At 38.5% G+C, this 17,114-nt stretch overlaps 1 protein-coding gene across 12 annotated transcripts in view; it reads right to left on the bottom strand.

The window, feature by feature from the left end:
• The window catches only part of TENM2 (teneurin transmembrane protein 2), a 782,612-nt gene that overhangs the window by 575,483 nt on the left and 190,015 nt on the right, over positions 1-17,114 (bottom strand). The window lies entirely within an intron of this gene.

Here is a 17,114-nt window from a genome sequence, read left to right as displayed (position 1 = left end):
CCATTCGCATCCCAAGGTACCACTGTATTGTATTTCACACTGAAGTATCCCCCTTCTAAATTCCTAAATTTTTGTATGGACTAGAGCCTGCTTCACCAGATGCACAGAAAGCTAATGCAATAATAAATTTGTTAGTCTTTAAGATGCTGCAAAATGCTTTCTTACTTTTACTGTTATCAAATGTGGCTCTCTCTCTGGAAATGGTTATTAACAAAATATTTACTGAAGGTACAGCAGCAAATGAACAACTTTTATTAGAATTGCATCAGTAACATACCTGTCTACCTAAAACCACCTATTTCTTAAATATTTGGTTAGTCATACAATTAAAATGAGGCTATAATTAAATCTGGGTCATAAATCAGTACCTAAGGCTGTCCAACCATACTTTTTCGTGTATAAGACTAGGTTTTTTCCTTAAAAATTATGCTAAAAAGTGGGGGTCGTCTTACAGATGGGTAGTGCATGGGGTGGACGTTTGATTGGTTTCTGCTGCAGCTGTCAGTGACTATTGTGTGCATTATTGGTTGCTGTGTCAATGGGTGGTGTTGATTGGCCATCGCTGCAGCAATTGGACGAGCAATTGGCAGCTTCTGCCGACAAGGGGACATACGGGAGGCGGATTTTGCGACATGTGCGGGTGAGCGATTTTCAGCATTCCCCCCTAAAGAAAGCTCATCAACTTTTTGCCATTTCCCCCCATTTTCTGAAATTTCAGTCCCCCAAAATAGGGGGCGTCTTATACATGGGGGCGTCTTATACACGGAAAAGTATGAGAGTTACATATATAAAGTATCATATAGCAAAGCATGTGGTTGTATCATTGCCCTCTATAGATATTTGATATACTAGTCAACAATCAGTCATGCAGAGAATATATAGCACAGGAGCTTGTAAGTCCTGTGCATCTTTTGTTTTGGGTGTAAGGTTGCTCACCCATCCCCCCTCTTCTGGAAACCCTTCTTCTACATTCAGTACAGATCTCTCTCACCCACAGGACTCTATGGCTGGCTTGGGGAAAGTGTACTGAATTAAGCTAATAAGAAAATGAATAGGTTTCAGTTAATATTAAACGTTATAAGTTATCAACTTGAAGCATCTGTTTCTAAATTAACATGAATCAGAAAATCGATTCCTATCTGCATCACTTGTATATTACCTCCCGCCCTATACACGTGTTGAGAAGTCAAATGTTGTATCAGCCAGAGTGGTTACACTTGTTAGAGATCGGATTCCAATAATGGTTTCTTAATGCATCTATATCCAGCTCTCTCTCTCTCTCTCTCTCTCTCTCTCTCTCTATATATATATATATATATATATAATCTCTCTCTCTCTCTCTCTCTCACACACACACACATGCACACATGGCACTACCATATGTATGTTGTTGTAATGGAGGAGGCATGACTTGTACTTAGGCACAAATAGTATCTTCTGTGGATTAAAGTGTAATGGGGGAAAGAATGGCCTTCTCCAGTAAACTTTGATAAATTTTGATAAAACTGCATTTCTGAATAGCATAAAAGAGAGTTATATAATTCTAGCTACTTTGCTTGGAATCACACACTGTGCATCAAGATTTGAGTGACATGAAAAGACAACATTTGTCCTCCAAACAAACTCACTGCAATAGCATGATTATCTTCTGATCTTAGCACTTAGCTTTCTTCTTCTTATTTTCATGGCACTCATATTGTTGTGCAATTTATATCACTTTCTGCTCAGTGACAAAATATTTTTAAACCACAGGAGGAATCTCAAAAAGTATATTTCTCTTTGAACTCAGGCAACAGAAAAGGTATATAAAGTGAATATTTATACCATGTTATGCCATTGGTTTACAACAAATGTATGGGTATTCTTTGTCTTTAGCTCTGCATCTATATTAATTTCAAAGTCACTACTAACTTTTTCAGCTATTCCCTAATGCACATTTGTACATCTTCATAATACCTTCAGAATAATTTATAATACATTATAGCTCTTTTTAAAAAAAGAAATCATCATCCTTTTGATCTAAAAACCCTTATATTTCATCTTTAATACATTCTTTTGAAAAAGACTTTCTGGAGGATTTGCCACGTATGTTTTATTCCTCTAAGGCATCAGCAACATAGAACTTTACAAAGGAACGCTTCATCACATGTACAGAATGCTTTGAAAAGTTGGTGTTTTGTCAAGTGACAATCTTCTCATGGAGAGAAATTTAATATTATTGAAAACACCTAAGTCTAAGGAGCATTTTTAAACATTATTTCAAAAACGTGGTACCATCCAAGAATTTTGTTGTCCAGCAGTTTCCAGAGGGAGAGTTGTCCTTTGTTCACAGTTGTATTTGTTTTTAGGATTAGTTTTATTGAGTCAACTGTGTTCCAGTACAGTGTTTGAAAGAATATGAAATATATCCATTCCATTATGATTTGTATTTCTGCAACTGTAAATTGTAGGCTCTTAGCCAAAAGATCAGAGATACAAGAAATCAACCCCCACCCCCCAATGTTCTGTTTTCAAAACTGCATGACTGAATAATCAGGCTTACATCAAACACCGCTGAGAAGACTAAATGGGTATTTTGGAATTAAGAACATATTTCCTACATATATTCAAATCTGCATGTAAAAGAATTGGCATGTAGAATCACTCTTTCAGCAATTAAAAGACAAGGAAATATTATAGGTTACCTTAATGATGGTAACCAATATTTCTTCTGGAAAAGAAGCTTTCAACACCTTGATTAAAAATTATAGAAGGCAAACAAGTTAGAGTTAAGTCTAACACATCTATTTCGAGTACATGACATGGTGTCTAGGTATTTTATTAGCTTTAATTATGTTGTTTGTGAAAGATACCCAGGAGGACTATGGCAGGGAAGCACCATGAAAAATATAGTCTCACACCACAGTGCTGATTATTCACTGCATATTTTCCCACAGGGATAGAGTCTTAAGTCTCGATTAAAGCTGATAGCTAGGCTTTAGACAATGACTTTCTAACTTTTCACACAGGTTTCTTCTTAAAGTTTTTCTCTCTTTGTTTTTCAGTCACTGAAAGCAATACCAGAACATCTAAATCAGTTAAATTTAGTAGCCATTGTAGTTATCTAAATTTTAATAAAATATGCAATATCAGAAACACCCACTTGAGAAAGTGTGAGAAAATTACAACTTTTATGGCTGTTCCCTGCAAAAAAAAAAAAAGGTTTAATTAAGGAAAGATTAAAATTAAAGTAGAATTATTTTAAGCTTTTTGAGCATCTCAGTCATGTTCACATTTAGACTATCTATGCACCAGAGGCAGGTGCTAAACAGTTTTTATCCATATTGTGAAAGTTGCATGGCAATTGTGTGCTCTAAACCCCGACTGAATAATATTAGTTCTTACTTAGCGTTATTACAGCTGTTTCCATTCCATCTGAGAAACAGAAAGGAAGAGTTCAGTGTCCTCCTATCAACTCCACAGAAGTCAAAGTATGGAGAGAATTGTCACTGCTGTTACATCCAAGCAGGCAAAGGGAATCTCTGTTTAATATATGTCAGCTCATAATCTTATGATACTATCTAACACACAAATAAATCAAGGAAATGTTAAAGTTTAAACTTGTCCCTTTGTTATTCAGTGAGGCTGACAATAAAAATCAATCTATCTATCAGTCAATCAAAAAATGTCTGTTACTATGCAGGCTGCACAAATGCACACACTAAGTACTCCTCTTGGAATAAGATTTGATGCAAAGGGAATGTCATTTCCTTGCAGCTTCTTTAGGAAGCTACGAAACTTATTGCTTCTTGGGCAGAAAAGGTTATCTAGTTTTGGGTAACTATAAGAACTGTAACTGATGGTGGCAGTACTCAGATGAAATTAACACTGCTGAATGAGGTGTAAAAAGAGACATATGCTCCTTTCCTTTTACACCTTGCTGTACCAACCAAAACACTTCTAGCTAATGTTCAGAGGGACACCTGGAGTGGCATCCAAAGCAGTGTGGAACCACCACTGTGCACACAGTGAACATAGTTATTTTCTAGACTATGGCATGCTCTCAATATGAATTTTTGAAGGTCTTTGGTGGACATTTGTTGGATACAGTATCTTTGAAGGACATTGGTATGCTGCTACAATAACAAATAGCCATTCTCCCTCATAACATGAAAAGTATCATAGGCTCTCCTTTTAACAATCGAATGCTAACAAAAACTATTAAACAATAATTTCTCCTGAAGGTTCTTCTGTTCTTTCTGTTTGCTAAAGGACACTCACTTTGGAATATGTAGATATATTCAAATATAGTGCTCTAACTCATAAATCAATGCAGATGGAGACAGACAGATAAATAATTATAAATACACAAAAGATTACATAAGGGAAAATAATCTCTTTTATTTGCAAAAGTAGAAGAAGGTTGTAACACCTGATAATGAATTAAAAATGAGCAATTAAAAATGAATCAGGTGGGGGGGGGGAGCTATTCAATTCTAAAGTACTGTATTGTAAGAAAAGGAACTAGCTGATACCATTGAAGATGAGAATTTAAGATTGCATTTGTAGGTACTAGGAAAGATGTTCTGTTGAACCCAGTGGGGCTTATTGCCAAGAAAACTTTCATAAAATTAAGTAAAACAAGAGAAACCGCGCACAGTACACATACTGTGTAACTTTCAAAGCTGTGGCCCAATTTGAGATATTATATGTTGCATAGGAAATCATGAGCATAGGCACAGAGGAGTATGTGGATCCAACAAGTGGAGCTGCATGCTTGACTCTTTAAAACAAATAAACTCTACTACCCAGCTGTTTGGGTGGGTGAGCTAATTTCCATCAGAATTCCCTTTCCATACAGTAAGGAACCTGAGGCCTGGGGGCCAAATGCAGCCCCCCAGAGCTATTTATTAATAAATTGCGCATATAGATATAGATATAGATATAGATACACACACACACACACACACACATACATACAAATAATGTTTACGAAATAAATACCTCAACCAGGGCAAAAACACTCAAGAATGGAGACAGGCTGGAATGTGGAGTGCCTCCCTCCTCAAGCTCTAGTTTGTCTCCACTCTTTTGAATGTTTTAACCCTGGTTGAAATGTGACCTCAAACTGTGCTAATGCCTGTTGCTTGGATGGATGAAGAATGGAGAGATGGACTTGTGTGTTGGAAACCCCTGGCTTTTATGTGGCTGGAATATAGTTTACAACGCAAATAAAAGCATCGCATTTATTCATCGGCTCATGTTTGGCTCTGGCCCTACGCACACTGTCACTGGAAGGTTGTCCATGATGCAAAGTGGTCCTCAGGCTGAAAGGGGGGCATGAATCAGGTCAGACACTCCTTCACACAGTACATAATTAAACTGTGGAATTATCTGTCACAAGATATGTGATGGCCAACAACTTGAACCACATTAAAAGGGACTTAGACAATTTCATGAAGGATAAGGCTATCAATGGCCACGAGTCATTGTATTCTTGATACAAGTACAAAATGAATAAAATATGTATTCTCCTACCAAAGTCTTTATATTTCTTTTTTAACCATTTGGCTAAATTTGGCTTAATCTTTGCATTAATACTATAGAATAATTCTGCCTTCTGGCCTGTACTGCACACCTCTATAACTCTTAAATGTCCAGAAACAAACCGGATTTCCCTCTGCTATTTTCTTGCCGCAGAAAAATCTCTCCTGTAAGAACTGGGGGCAGGGTTGAACCAAGGTAGAGGTCTTTAGATGCTCAGTAAAGAGTCCCTGATATCTGCCTGTTATTATATCTCTGCATTATGTCTTACTTCAGCATGTTGATGGGGAAGCATAGCACAAGAATTCCAATGGTTGGTGGTAGCTGGAATAAGCTAACTTACAAGTAAAACACCAGGATCTAAATAATGAGATAATGGTTTATTTGAGGGGCGAAATGCCTATATAAAGCAATGGTTTATGATGTACCCACGTTTGTCACAAGAGGCAATTAGCAAGTTGTATTTTAATCATCTCAGAGAAACTATCAAAAATACGAGTTTTGTGCAGTATCTCAATCTGCTAATAACTGCCTAGGTTTCTTTCATTTACAGAAATATAATTTTAAAACTGTAGCTCAGCCTGTCCTTTTGTTACATCCAAATGCTGACTATTAAATTTAGAAATAATTGGAGTGAATTCCATTTGTCAGGAGAAACACTTGTAAAAATCTGTAAAGGTTTTGCCTCCACAACGCCCTATATATAATTAATTCAGATCTGACACATCTCTAAGGTTACCTCCTGAGGAAAAGGTAACCTTTCAATCATGAAAGTTAATCCAATGTTAAGAAAAATCCCTTCACCATCAGTGGGGAACACTCAACTGCTACCTTTCAAGATTTTTGAAAGTGATTCATGCCTCCAGCAAACAAAAGATGTTCATATATTGTTTATTTCCTATAGTCATGCTGCTATACCACATGGCAATATGCCTACACACAAGCTGGATTCTCGGATTCAACAGGGAACATATGCCAAACAAAAATAAGTTTAGACGAGGGCACCCTCCTGTATGTTCCTGTCAGGCCTTTGTTAGCAGTGAAAAACTCTTTCTGTCTGCCTATTCAGTGTCTTCTTTACACGCCTTGCCTCTGTGGAAAAAAACCATGGGTCCCCACCCCCCAACTTCAAGTATGACTAACACACTTTATGCAAAATCTATTTCCTTTAAAATAGTAAAAGCATGTGGTAGGAGGCTGGCGGAAGCTGACCCATCTTCCTTCAGCACTCTGCATTGCTCAACAAATCTGCTTGAGAATTGTGGTCACTGCTGAATGTGGTGGGCTGTGGCAAGGGGGTCTAGGTGGAAGGAGGCTGGCTGAAAATGGGGGCAGCGGAAATTTCCATGAGTGGGATCCAACCCCTAGTGTCCTAGTGTCCTTTTTACCTGTCTTGCATGACACAAGACAAAGCTAGCCTGCATGCACCAGCTGAAACCCAGGGAGGCGATTACTGGAAAACAAACAACTTTCCAATCACTTATCTTCATGCTAATAAGTCTATGCCTGCCTTCTACTTAATGGGACAACAACAACAACAACAACAACAACAACAACAACAACAACAACAACAAATTTATACCCCACCCATCTGGGCGACTCCCAACAGAATATTAAAAACATGATAAAGACAGAATATTAAAATATTAGAAATATTAGAAAGAGGAAGTTGGCACTGCTACATTATAATTCACTCTGAAAACCCCAAAGCTGCTGGGTCCTGCTACACACTAATTCCTTACAGCCAATGACAAATACCTGTCACTATTGTGAGGCCCCAACATCCATTAGTTCCTCAGTTACTGTGGATTCATAGTGGCAGTAGAAAGCCCTTCTGTCCACAGAGCATTTTGCGCACAGTAGAGGAGGGAAAGTTCATCCTTGTGTGTTACCCCCTTCTCATGTCTGCCCAGTGACATTTACTCTGTCAAAATGAGGTGAAAACAAGACGACTGTTCCATTGTTTTACCTTTGCATTTTTGCTCCACTGTGAAATGTGTGATTATGAATGTGCTGGAGATGGTTGTGAGCATGTAAGGGATTAAGGTGACTGAAACAGATCATGATATATGTGTGTTGTAGGGAGTGAGAAAGTGTGTGATATTGTGTGCATGAGAATATGGGGATTGTTACTGGCTGTGTGAGGGTGGTGAGGGGGCTAGAACTCTAATGAATAAAATGAATGTGGTCCAAATAATGACATCTGGGCCTAAAATATTTCCAGGGGGAAAAGCTTATGTGAAAACCACACATGAATGATTCAGAACATAACAACAGTTATATACATATAAATATGCATTTAATGGTGCATGATATTTAAAAGTTTTAAATTTATCTGTTAAAATGCACATATGTATTTGTCACCTTTTGACATTTAAAAATTATGATACAAATATAACAAAATACAATACAATGGTGCAGTTGCCATTGTGGCATTGTCAGGTGATATTTTTGTCACATGAAACTGGGGTGTATAATTGTTTAACATACTATTTACACAACTATCTTACATACGCAATGTTTTAAAGATTATTTTATATTTTTATTTTGCTCCGTTTGATTCATTGTATTTCTGAACAATGAATTGCATAAACCCTTTACCTGTATGAAACCCGGACTGTGTGTCAAGTCCTTTAGCCACCTCCACTAGATAAATTCCCTCACTCCCCAACTATTTTCTCTCAGAAGCGCCCTTAGGGCTTTGACAGAAAAACAATTTAGAGCCACTTAAGTGACAGAGCTTGATACAATACTTAATGACCTTGTAAATGTGCCACTAGAGAACACATAGAGACAAATACATGCATGACTCCATGCAAGTTCTCTTTGCATCTGGGGACAGTTTCCTTAATACCTGTTTATTCTGCAGTATATATATATATATGTGTGTGTGTGTGTGTGTGTGTGTGTATATAATATATGAATTTATAAAGTTCTTAATAAAACAACCCCTAAGTGGTGTATATAGAACAATTTAAAACATTTATCAATCTACAAATAGTTTCAACAAACGTTAGAGATATACAGATATATCTCCAATATTTGTACAAGTTTAGACAGGGTTACAAATATATATATATATATATATATATATGCAGGTTTTGGTGTCCTCGGGTGTCTTCCCGTGTAAAAGTTGGGGTGTCTAGGCGACGTTTCGACGAGGTCTCACTCGTCATCTTCAGGCTGGTGCTTTCGGCTTCTTGTTACTGGAACAGAGCAGGATCTCAGTGTTTGAGTTCCTATAAATACTGTAGAGGGGGTGTGGTGTATAGCCTCCAATGTTCTGGGCAGAGAGGAAGTTCCCAGGCTAGTGTGCCTTTTCTTCTTTTGTTCCTTAATTACTTGAGAGATATCTTGAGTGATTTCTTGAGTGATATCCTGAGTACCACTTAGGTGGGTCATTAGGTGGGGATTAGTTGTTAAAGTCTTTGTGTCTTGACCTCTTGAACTTTGTGAAGAGTTTTCCTGAGAAGATGGCTGTACTGTACTTAGTTGTGCTCTGGCTTGGCTTCGTGTATAGGGGCGAGCTGTGGTTTTGTGGCTTGTGTCAGCCAGATCTGTGTAGGGATTGCAGGGGGGTGCAGCATCCGGAGGTGCCACCATGGATTGGCTACTGGATGGTGTCTGTAATTCATCTGTGGAGAGGGTCTGGGTTTGGGTCTGGTGTGGTTGATTGGTGTTGGCGTTCTGTGTGCCTCTGGATCTGGTGTCAGTTTTTGTGGGGAGGGCTAATTTCCAGATGTCTGGCAAGCGGGATGTGTCGTCACGCTTGTTCATGTTGTGAGGGTGTGACCTCGTCGAAACGTCGCCTAGACACCCCAACTTTTACACGGGAAGACACCCGAGGACACCAAAACCTGCATTCCTGTACCCGTGAAAATCTACGAAAGCATATATATATATATATACACACACACACACACACACACACACACACACACACACTGTATATGTGTATAACTGTGTATCTGAAGAAGTGTGCATGCACACGAAAGCTCATACCTAGAACTAACTCAGTTGGTCTTTAAGGTGCTACTGGAAGGAATTTTTTTATTTTGTTTTGACACACTGTATATGTACGTGTACGTATAAAAGAAGGCATCCAAAACAACACAGTGAGGGTGCTTGCCTATTGCTAAGAGGAGGGGTTACAGGGAATAGTGAAAACCGAACTTCTCAGAGATGTCAAGCATTAATATGGTACCTGCTAGAGTATTTGCTCAGGCTGAAATGCTTGAATAGGCACGTGACAGGCAATGTGATCCCTACTTGAGCTTAGACTGGTAGCAAATCAGAAGCCAGTGTAAATATTTGAGCAGAGATGTGATATGCTGGCAAGATCTTATTCCTGTCAGCAATCGTGTTGCAGCATTCAGTAAGTTTTTCAGCTTTTAGACAAACTGCAAGGGAAGCCCCATGAAGAGTGCATACCAATAATTCAGTCTTGATATTAGCAGTTGCTGGAATACAGTGGTCAAGCTATCTTAGTTCAGGAACAGCCACAGCTGGCACAACAGCTGAAGTTGGTGGACAGCACTTCTATCACAGAGGACCCATTGGCTTCTGGTGACAGACCTGGATCCAAAAGCACTCCCCACCCTAGGCTGTGTGTTTGCTAAACTGCAGTAGTGTCTGGAATGTACACCAAAATTGATGCAGTATCTTGGCACCTCCCTGCCACATGCCCAACAAGACACATTCTGACACTTTGATTTAATAAAAAAACACAGGTAGCAAACCAAGGACCAATAGTGGTAAGTACAGTCGTACCTTGGAAGTCGAACAGAATCTGTTCTGGGAGTCCATTCGACTTTCTAAACATTCGGAAAAACAAAGTGCAGCTTCTGATTGGCAGCAGGAAGCTCCTGCAGCCAATCGGAAGCCACGGAAATCCTGTCAGATGTTCAGCTTCCCAAAATAGTTCACAAACCAGAACAGTCACTTCTGGGTTTGTGGCGTTCAGGAGGCAAAACATTCGGGAACTAAAGCTGTTCGAAAACCAAGGCACAACTGTACATCCCACAATGCCAGTTGGAGGATACGAATTCTGCAACTATACTCCTTCCCCTGCCTTTCACTCAGGAGGACTCCACCAAAATATAAAGTAAAATTATTCTCTATTTATAGGCAGTCAGAAGCACTGTGTTGGCTTTCTGGTGGTTGCTGTTGCTTTGTGGGAGTAAGAGGGAGAGGGACAAGGTGGGAGGAATGTTGGCCCAGTGCAAACGCTGAAGCAGAGTCAATCTGGTGGTCAGTCATGCCGGACACCCCTTCCACTCTCGTTAAACAATAGTGCCCCACTTGCCAGGACACTAGCATAGTCATTCTGCCATGCAAATAAACTGAATAGGATTGAGATCATGCTGATCCTAATAAATTGGTTATTATGGCATGTACTGCTGCTCTTTGATGTGTGTGTATATATATAAGAACGAATCAACACACCCTCACCACTATCCTCAGCACTACGAGCCCCAATTTTAAACCTTATTTTTTGGTAAAACCCCCCCATATTTTTAGACATTCGAAGATGGGGAATCTATGTATGTGTGAAATACTATGTACTTGTACTATGTAACACGTTCTTTTGTAATAAAATTTAAATGGAACTTCAGGAACATGTTAACTATATTTTTTCTGCTTCTTTGTTACTAATCAATGAAACACAAGACCCAACCAGTCTGTCCTGAATTTTACTTCATTGTTCTACTTGTAAAATGATGTTCAGTTATTATGTGTCTGAAAGGGAAAAGTAAAATTCCAAACTTAAGCGTATTATTTGAAAATGAACTGCCAGAATCCAATATAGTAATATATTTATGACCTATTAAAAATATTTATTTGTGAATTTTACCATTTTTAATTTAATCTAATTAAAAATGCCTCTATTAAGAAGTAAAAAAATAGTTTTGGTAAGAATCATCTACTTGATCAAAGTATTAACCTATTTACAGTACTTACCACCAGGACAACCTTTTCCTACTAAACTCAGTATACCCCAGAATACTTACTACATCTTTATATTATTGCATCCTGTGTCTAACAATTTAATTGCATTCAGTTTCAGTTTTCCAATGGGACCACATTATTCTTCACACACATCCAAGTCACTAGAAACTGGTACTACGTATAGCCCTTCCTAATGTATTCAGATTTTTAAATGACTTATATCTGTGAAATTCAACACCAGATATTCAGTTGTACTTATGTCACTGAAAGCCTAATGCTAAAATACAATGAATAAGCAACCCAAAGCATAATTCCTATGGAGTTCAGTGGGATTTCTTCCCAGCTAAGTGTGCAAAAACCTACAATGCAGATTCCAATAAAGGAAAACATTGTTGAAACAATTCTGAATGTACAAAAACAATTATTGCCTGAAATTTCATCAACTATAAAAGTTTTGTTTTTCACCCTAATTTAATAATGCAAGACCACATATTTGTTGCATACTTGCTGTTTGTATTCCACCCTTCCCCTTGGAACAATATGGCTTACAGTACATGCCATTCTCCCATTTTATTTTCATAACAAATCTGTGAAGTAGGTTTGGCTGTGTGACCTATGACTCGCCCATTGAAAGTAACAGCTGCAGAATGATTTGAAGCTGGATCCCCTAGTCTGAGTCCAATACTCTAGCCACTACATCACACTACACTGAATTGACTCAATATGCTGGTAAATTATTTGTTGCAGGTTAGTTCTGCTTAGCTTTTAAACATTTTTAGGGATGCCGTGTCTACTCAAACTCAGGTCACGAAATTCATATATATATATATATATATATATATATACACACAGTATGAGCCTGTGCCCTTAACACTCATTCCTACTGAGACTGAAACCCTGAGAAGGCTATAATCCTGATATTTCAGGTCATATATTGAAACATGGCAAACACCTTTGGCAGCACTGTATAACATTATAAAGGCAGCAGAAATAAGCACAATTAGCTTGTGAGAAATGTACTGCTCTGCCAAGGAGCTGGAGCGCCTTGCTCCCTTCACCACACTCCTCTTCTTCTGACCCAGGTAAGTTCTGAGCTCTTAAGAGGGAAAGGAAAGAGGGACCAGATGTCAGAGGAGGCAGTGGCAGGGACCCAAAGTGTGGCTGAGCATGGCCTACTTAAAGGTAAACCAATTAGAGGCACTCGCTGTTAACAGGTGTCTCTTCTTGATGAGGTGCTACATCCCTAGTTGTCTGGAGCACAATGGGGTTTCCAAATATAGAATTCAATTCAATATATCCTCTATTTTTCATACATTTTTGCATCAAAGCAAGAGCAGGGAACATTTGGCCACTGCCAGTTTGGATAATTGAGCACACTGAAAATACTGTAATTGAGTTTATACCCACACAAGGAAAGACTACAGTATCCTTCTTTGAACTTTCAGGAGTCCCCTCTGTAATAAATATTAAAATTAATAATGGTTCTACCCTTCTGGCTGAGTTCAGAATTAGGCTTGACAAACAAAAAACAAAACAAAACAAGTTTATTCCTAGAAGAATTCAAATCCCACTGCCCTGCTGAACACCTGTCCAAACTCCTGCAAGTCCTTTTAACTCCTGCTCACAACCTCACAACCCTTGCTTATAAGTCCTTGTAGCTTTTCCTGACGCCCACTTACAAGGCCTGGTGGCAATGGCAACAACAAGAGCAGTGATGCACATGCCTTGCTGGAGACCTCTCTTGCTCCCTGGTAGAATGGTGCTACAGCTGAGTCCCCAGCCCTTGTGATGCTAACATGGTCCTATTCAAGGAACTAGGGAGAGAGCAACAACCTAGTTATTGCCAGCAAGTTACCTGGGAAGGTGAGAGGGAGAAAGGGTTTATTTATTTATTTGTACTTATAGTCTGCCCTTCACCAAATGGTCCTAGGGTAGGTTACAAAAATATCACAATTTAAAAAAGTGCAATTTACACTGAAATCCCAAATAAAATTGAAAAACAACCAATGACAAAATGACAAAACAGGAGTGTATAAAACAGCAACACAGATCAGTGCAGGAGGAAGAAAGCATCTATTCAACCAAAGGCTTAGGGTAAGATGTGCATCTTGACCGACTGTTGAGAAAGCATACAATGATGGCACAAGGGAGGTTATTCCACAACCTGGGACCAGTACAGATTAGGCCTTTGCTTGCCTTGCCAAAGAACTCACATGGATGTAATGCTTTACTCAGGCAGAAAAACATTACAGAATCCCCCCCTTCAATTGGACCCCATAAGACTTACATGTAGGTCTACAAAGGCAATAGTCTAGGCTTGGCAAATATAGTAAAGAGGGAAATCTAAAGATTAGTTAGTCAAAAGAACAAGGCTATAGTCTTTGGAAAGGAACATCAGAAACATCAACAATAAATTAAAAAGTCATTGATTTATTATTGTGATGAATTCAGATAACTAGGAATTCATTTTAAGGATACACTTTCTTGGAAGACTCATTTTGAATATAATGTAGCTTTCGTAATCTAGAGATTCAACGATCTTGTTAACATTTTATCATACAAATGCTAGCTTTTATTTGGCACTGCTTTAAAACTGTTTTGAAACTAGAATTCAAATTGTAAAACTGGAAAAGTGTTCCCCAACCTTGTGATAGATGAATGATTTTAGGTTTCCAGGTGGCTGTATAATAAATAAAATTGTAGAGATTTTTATTTGGTTACTCTTATGTCTCTGAAACTCTGGAAAGCTGTGGTGGTTATCCATTTTCAGACATATTATATATATATATATATAGATATAGATATATATATATATATATATATATATATATATATATATATATAATATATTATATTATATATATATATATATATATATATATATATATATATATATATATATATGCAGGTTTTGGTGTCCTCGGGTGTCTTCCCGTGTAAAAGTTGGGGTGTCTAGGCGACGTTTCGACGAGGTCTCACTCGTCATCTTCAGGCTGGTGCTTTCGGCTTCTTGTTACTGGAACAGAGCTGGATCTCAGTGTTTGAGTTCCTATAAATACTGTAGAGGGGGTGTGGTGTATAGCCTCCAATGTTCTGGGCAGAGAGGAAGTTCCCAGGCTAGTGTGCCTTTTCTTCTTTTGTTCCTTAATTACTTGAGAGATATCTTGAGTGATTTCTTGAGTGATATCCTGAGTACCACTTAGGTGGGTCATTAGGTGTGGATTAGTTGTTAAAGTCTTTGTGTCTTGACCTCTTGAACTTTGTGAAGAGTTTTCCTGAGAAGATGGCTGTACTGTACTTTGTTGTGCTCTGGCTTGGCTTCGTGTATAGGGGCGAGCTGTGGTTTTGTGGCTTGTGTCAGCCAGGTCTGTGTAGGGATTGCAGGGGGGTGCAGCATCCGGAGGTGCCACCATGGATTGGCTACTGGATGGTGTCTGTAATTCATCTGTGGAGAGGGTCTGGGTTTGGGTCTGGTGTGGTTGATTGGTGTTGGCGTTCTGTGTGCCTCTGGATCTGGTGTCAGTTTTTGTGGGGAGGGCTAATTTCCAGATGTCTGGCAAGCGGGATGTGTCGTCACGCTTGTTCATGTTGTGAGGGTGTTTCTCTATCTCGATGGCTTCCATGATTATTCTCTTGTGGTGATGACAACATGAACAAGCGTGACGACACATCCCGCTTGCCAGACATCTGGAAATTAGCCCTCCCCACAAAAACTGACACCAGATCCAGAGGCACACAGAACGCCAACACCAATCAACCACACCAGACCCAAACCCAGACCCTCTCCACAGATGAATTACAGACACCATCCAGTAGCCAATCCATGGTGGCACCTCCGGATGCTGCACCCCCCTGCAATCCCTACACAGACCTGGCTGACACAAGCCACAAAACCACAGCTCGCCCCTATACACGAAGCCAAGCCAGAGCACAACAAAGTACAGTACAGCCATCTTCTCAGGAAAACTCTTCACAAAGTTCAAGAGGTCAAGACACAAAGACTTTAACAACTAATCCACACCTAATGACCCACCTAAGTGGTACTCAGGATATCACTCAAGAAATCACTCAAGATATCTCTCAAGTAATTAAGGAACAAAAGAAGAAAAGGCACACTAGCCTGGGAACTTCCTCTCTGCCCAGAACATTGGAGGCTATACACCACACCCCCTCTACAGTATTTATAGGAACTCAAACACTGAGATCCAGCTCTGTTCCAGTAACAAGAAGCCGAAAGCACCAGCCTGAAGATGACGAGTGAGACCTCGTCGAAACGTCGCCTAGACACCCCAACTTTTACACGGGAAGACACCCGAGGACACCAAAACCTGCATTCCTGTACCCGTGAAAATCTACGAAAGCAAATATATATATATATATATATATATATATATATATATATATATATATATATAAAAATTTAAAAACATTACTTCAGTTAATCAACACATTTTTCAAAGCTAGTAATACTTCAATGTTCATAGAATTCTACTTTTAAATGGAATTCAATCTTAAGAAGCTCTAAAAGTGGAGAGGCATCCTGTAAGCCTAGAATGTGAATTAGAATTAGCACCAGTGTTGAAAATATTCATGTTAGAGTGATTTATTGCAATTAAGCTTCCACTAAGCTACTTGCAAATGTACAGGAAAGTGCCAAAATTGATTTAATACCAAAAGAAAATTGACAGTTTATTATTTTGAAGTGGAATGATATAATCTGTGATTAGCATTCAGTATCAAAATGCCAGGGTTTTTTTTTATAGAGCTTTTAAGTGTGTTTAATATAGCAGCTGAACCATAGCAGTAAAAAACCCTAAGAATTAGAAATAGATTCAGTGAAATCTATTCATCACAATGACAGTTCACATGGGCAGGTGCCCATGTATAAAATTCATTTGAAAAACAACAACAACTGAGCCCATGTGCCTTGCAAATTTGCACTGTGTGTGTCTGCTTTTTCCTACAGTATAGACTCTTGTTATACCTTTTCAAAAGGTGCATACCTAACAAGTTATTGATTTGGATCTGAAGGACACAGTGTTTATTATGTAGGAAGCCATTGCTGGGCACAAGCGTGAGAAATTAATGATAGCTTTGTAAGTGTCCATGCAGTGGTACTGAACCAGTGGGACACCTGTCAATCTGTATGATAATATAGCTCCAAACTTTATAAAAATCGGTGATGTGAAAAAACATTGATTTTCTTGTGGTAAACAAGATTTTTCAAAGAGAAAAGCAAAATGTTTAAAACGTTAATACCTCTGCTTGTACAACTGTAATTTAACATGTGTCTAAACAGTTTCATGCTATGCATAACACACAAGAAACCTTTATTTTCCTAAAGACTTTTAAAAAGAAAACAAGGGCTAACCACCTTTTGTGTTTTTCAAATAAAAAAAATCTCTGACATATTTACCCAAATATGACTTCAATCCAATGCTAGCCTTATACAATTTAGTGGCCTGAGACAGTCATATGTACACAGTCCAGTTTTGAAATGCTTTTTAAAAAAATGTAGTTATACTTTTTGTATCCAAATATGTTTGCTTTTATCCAAAACCTCTATACGAGGGCTAGAAATGTGACTTTTGGGAAAACTGAGACCTGCCATAAATTCCTAGGAAGATCAACAACAACAACAA

Source organism: Podarcis erhardii (assembly GCF_964252035.2).
Source record: "Podarcis erhardii genome assembly, chromosome: 2".
Taxonomy (NCBI): domain Eukaryota; kingdom Metazoa; phylum Chordata; class Lepidosauria; order Squamata; family Lacertidae; genus Podarcis; species Podarcis erhardii.
This window is presented reverse-complemented; position numbering and strand designations above follow the sequence as displayed.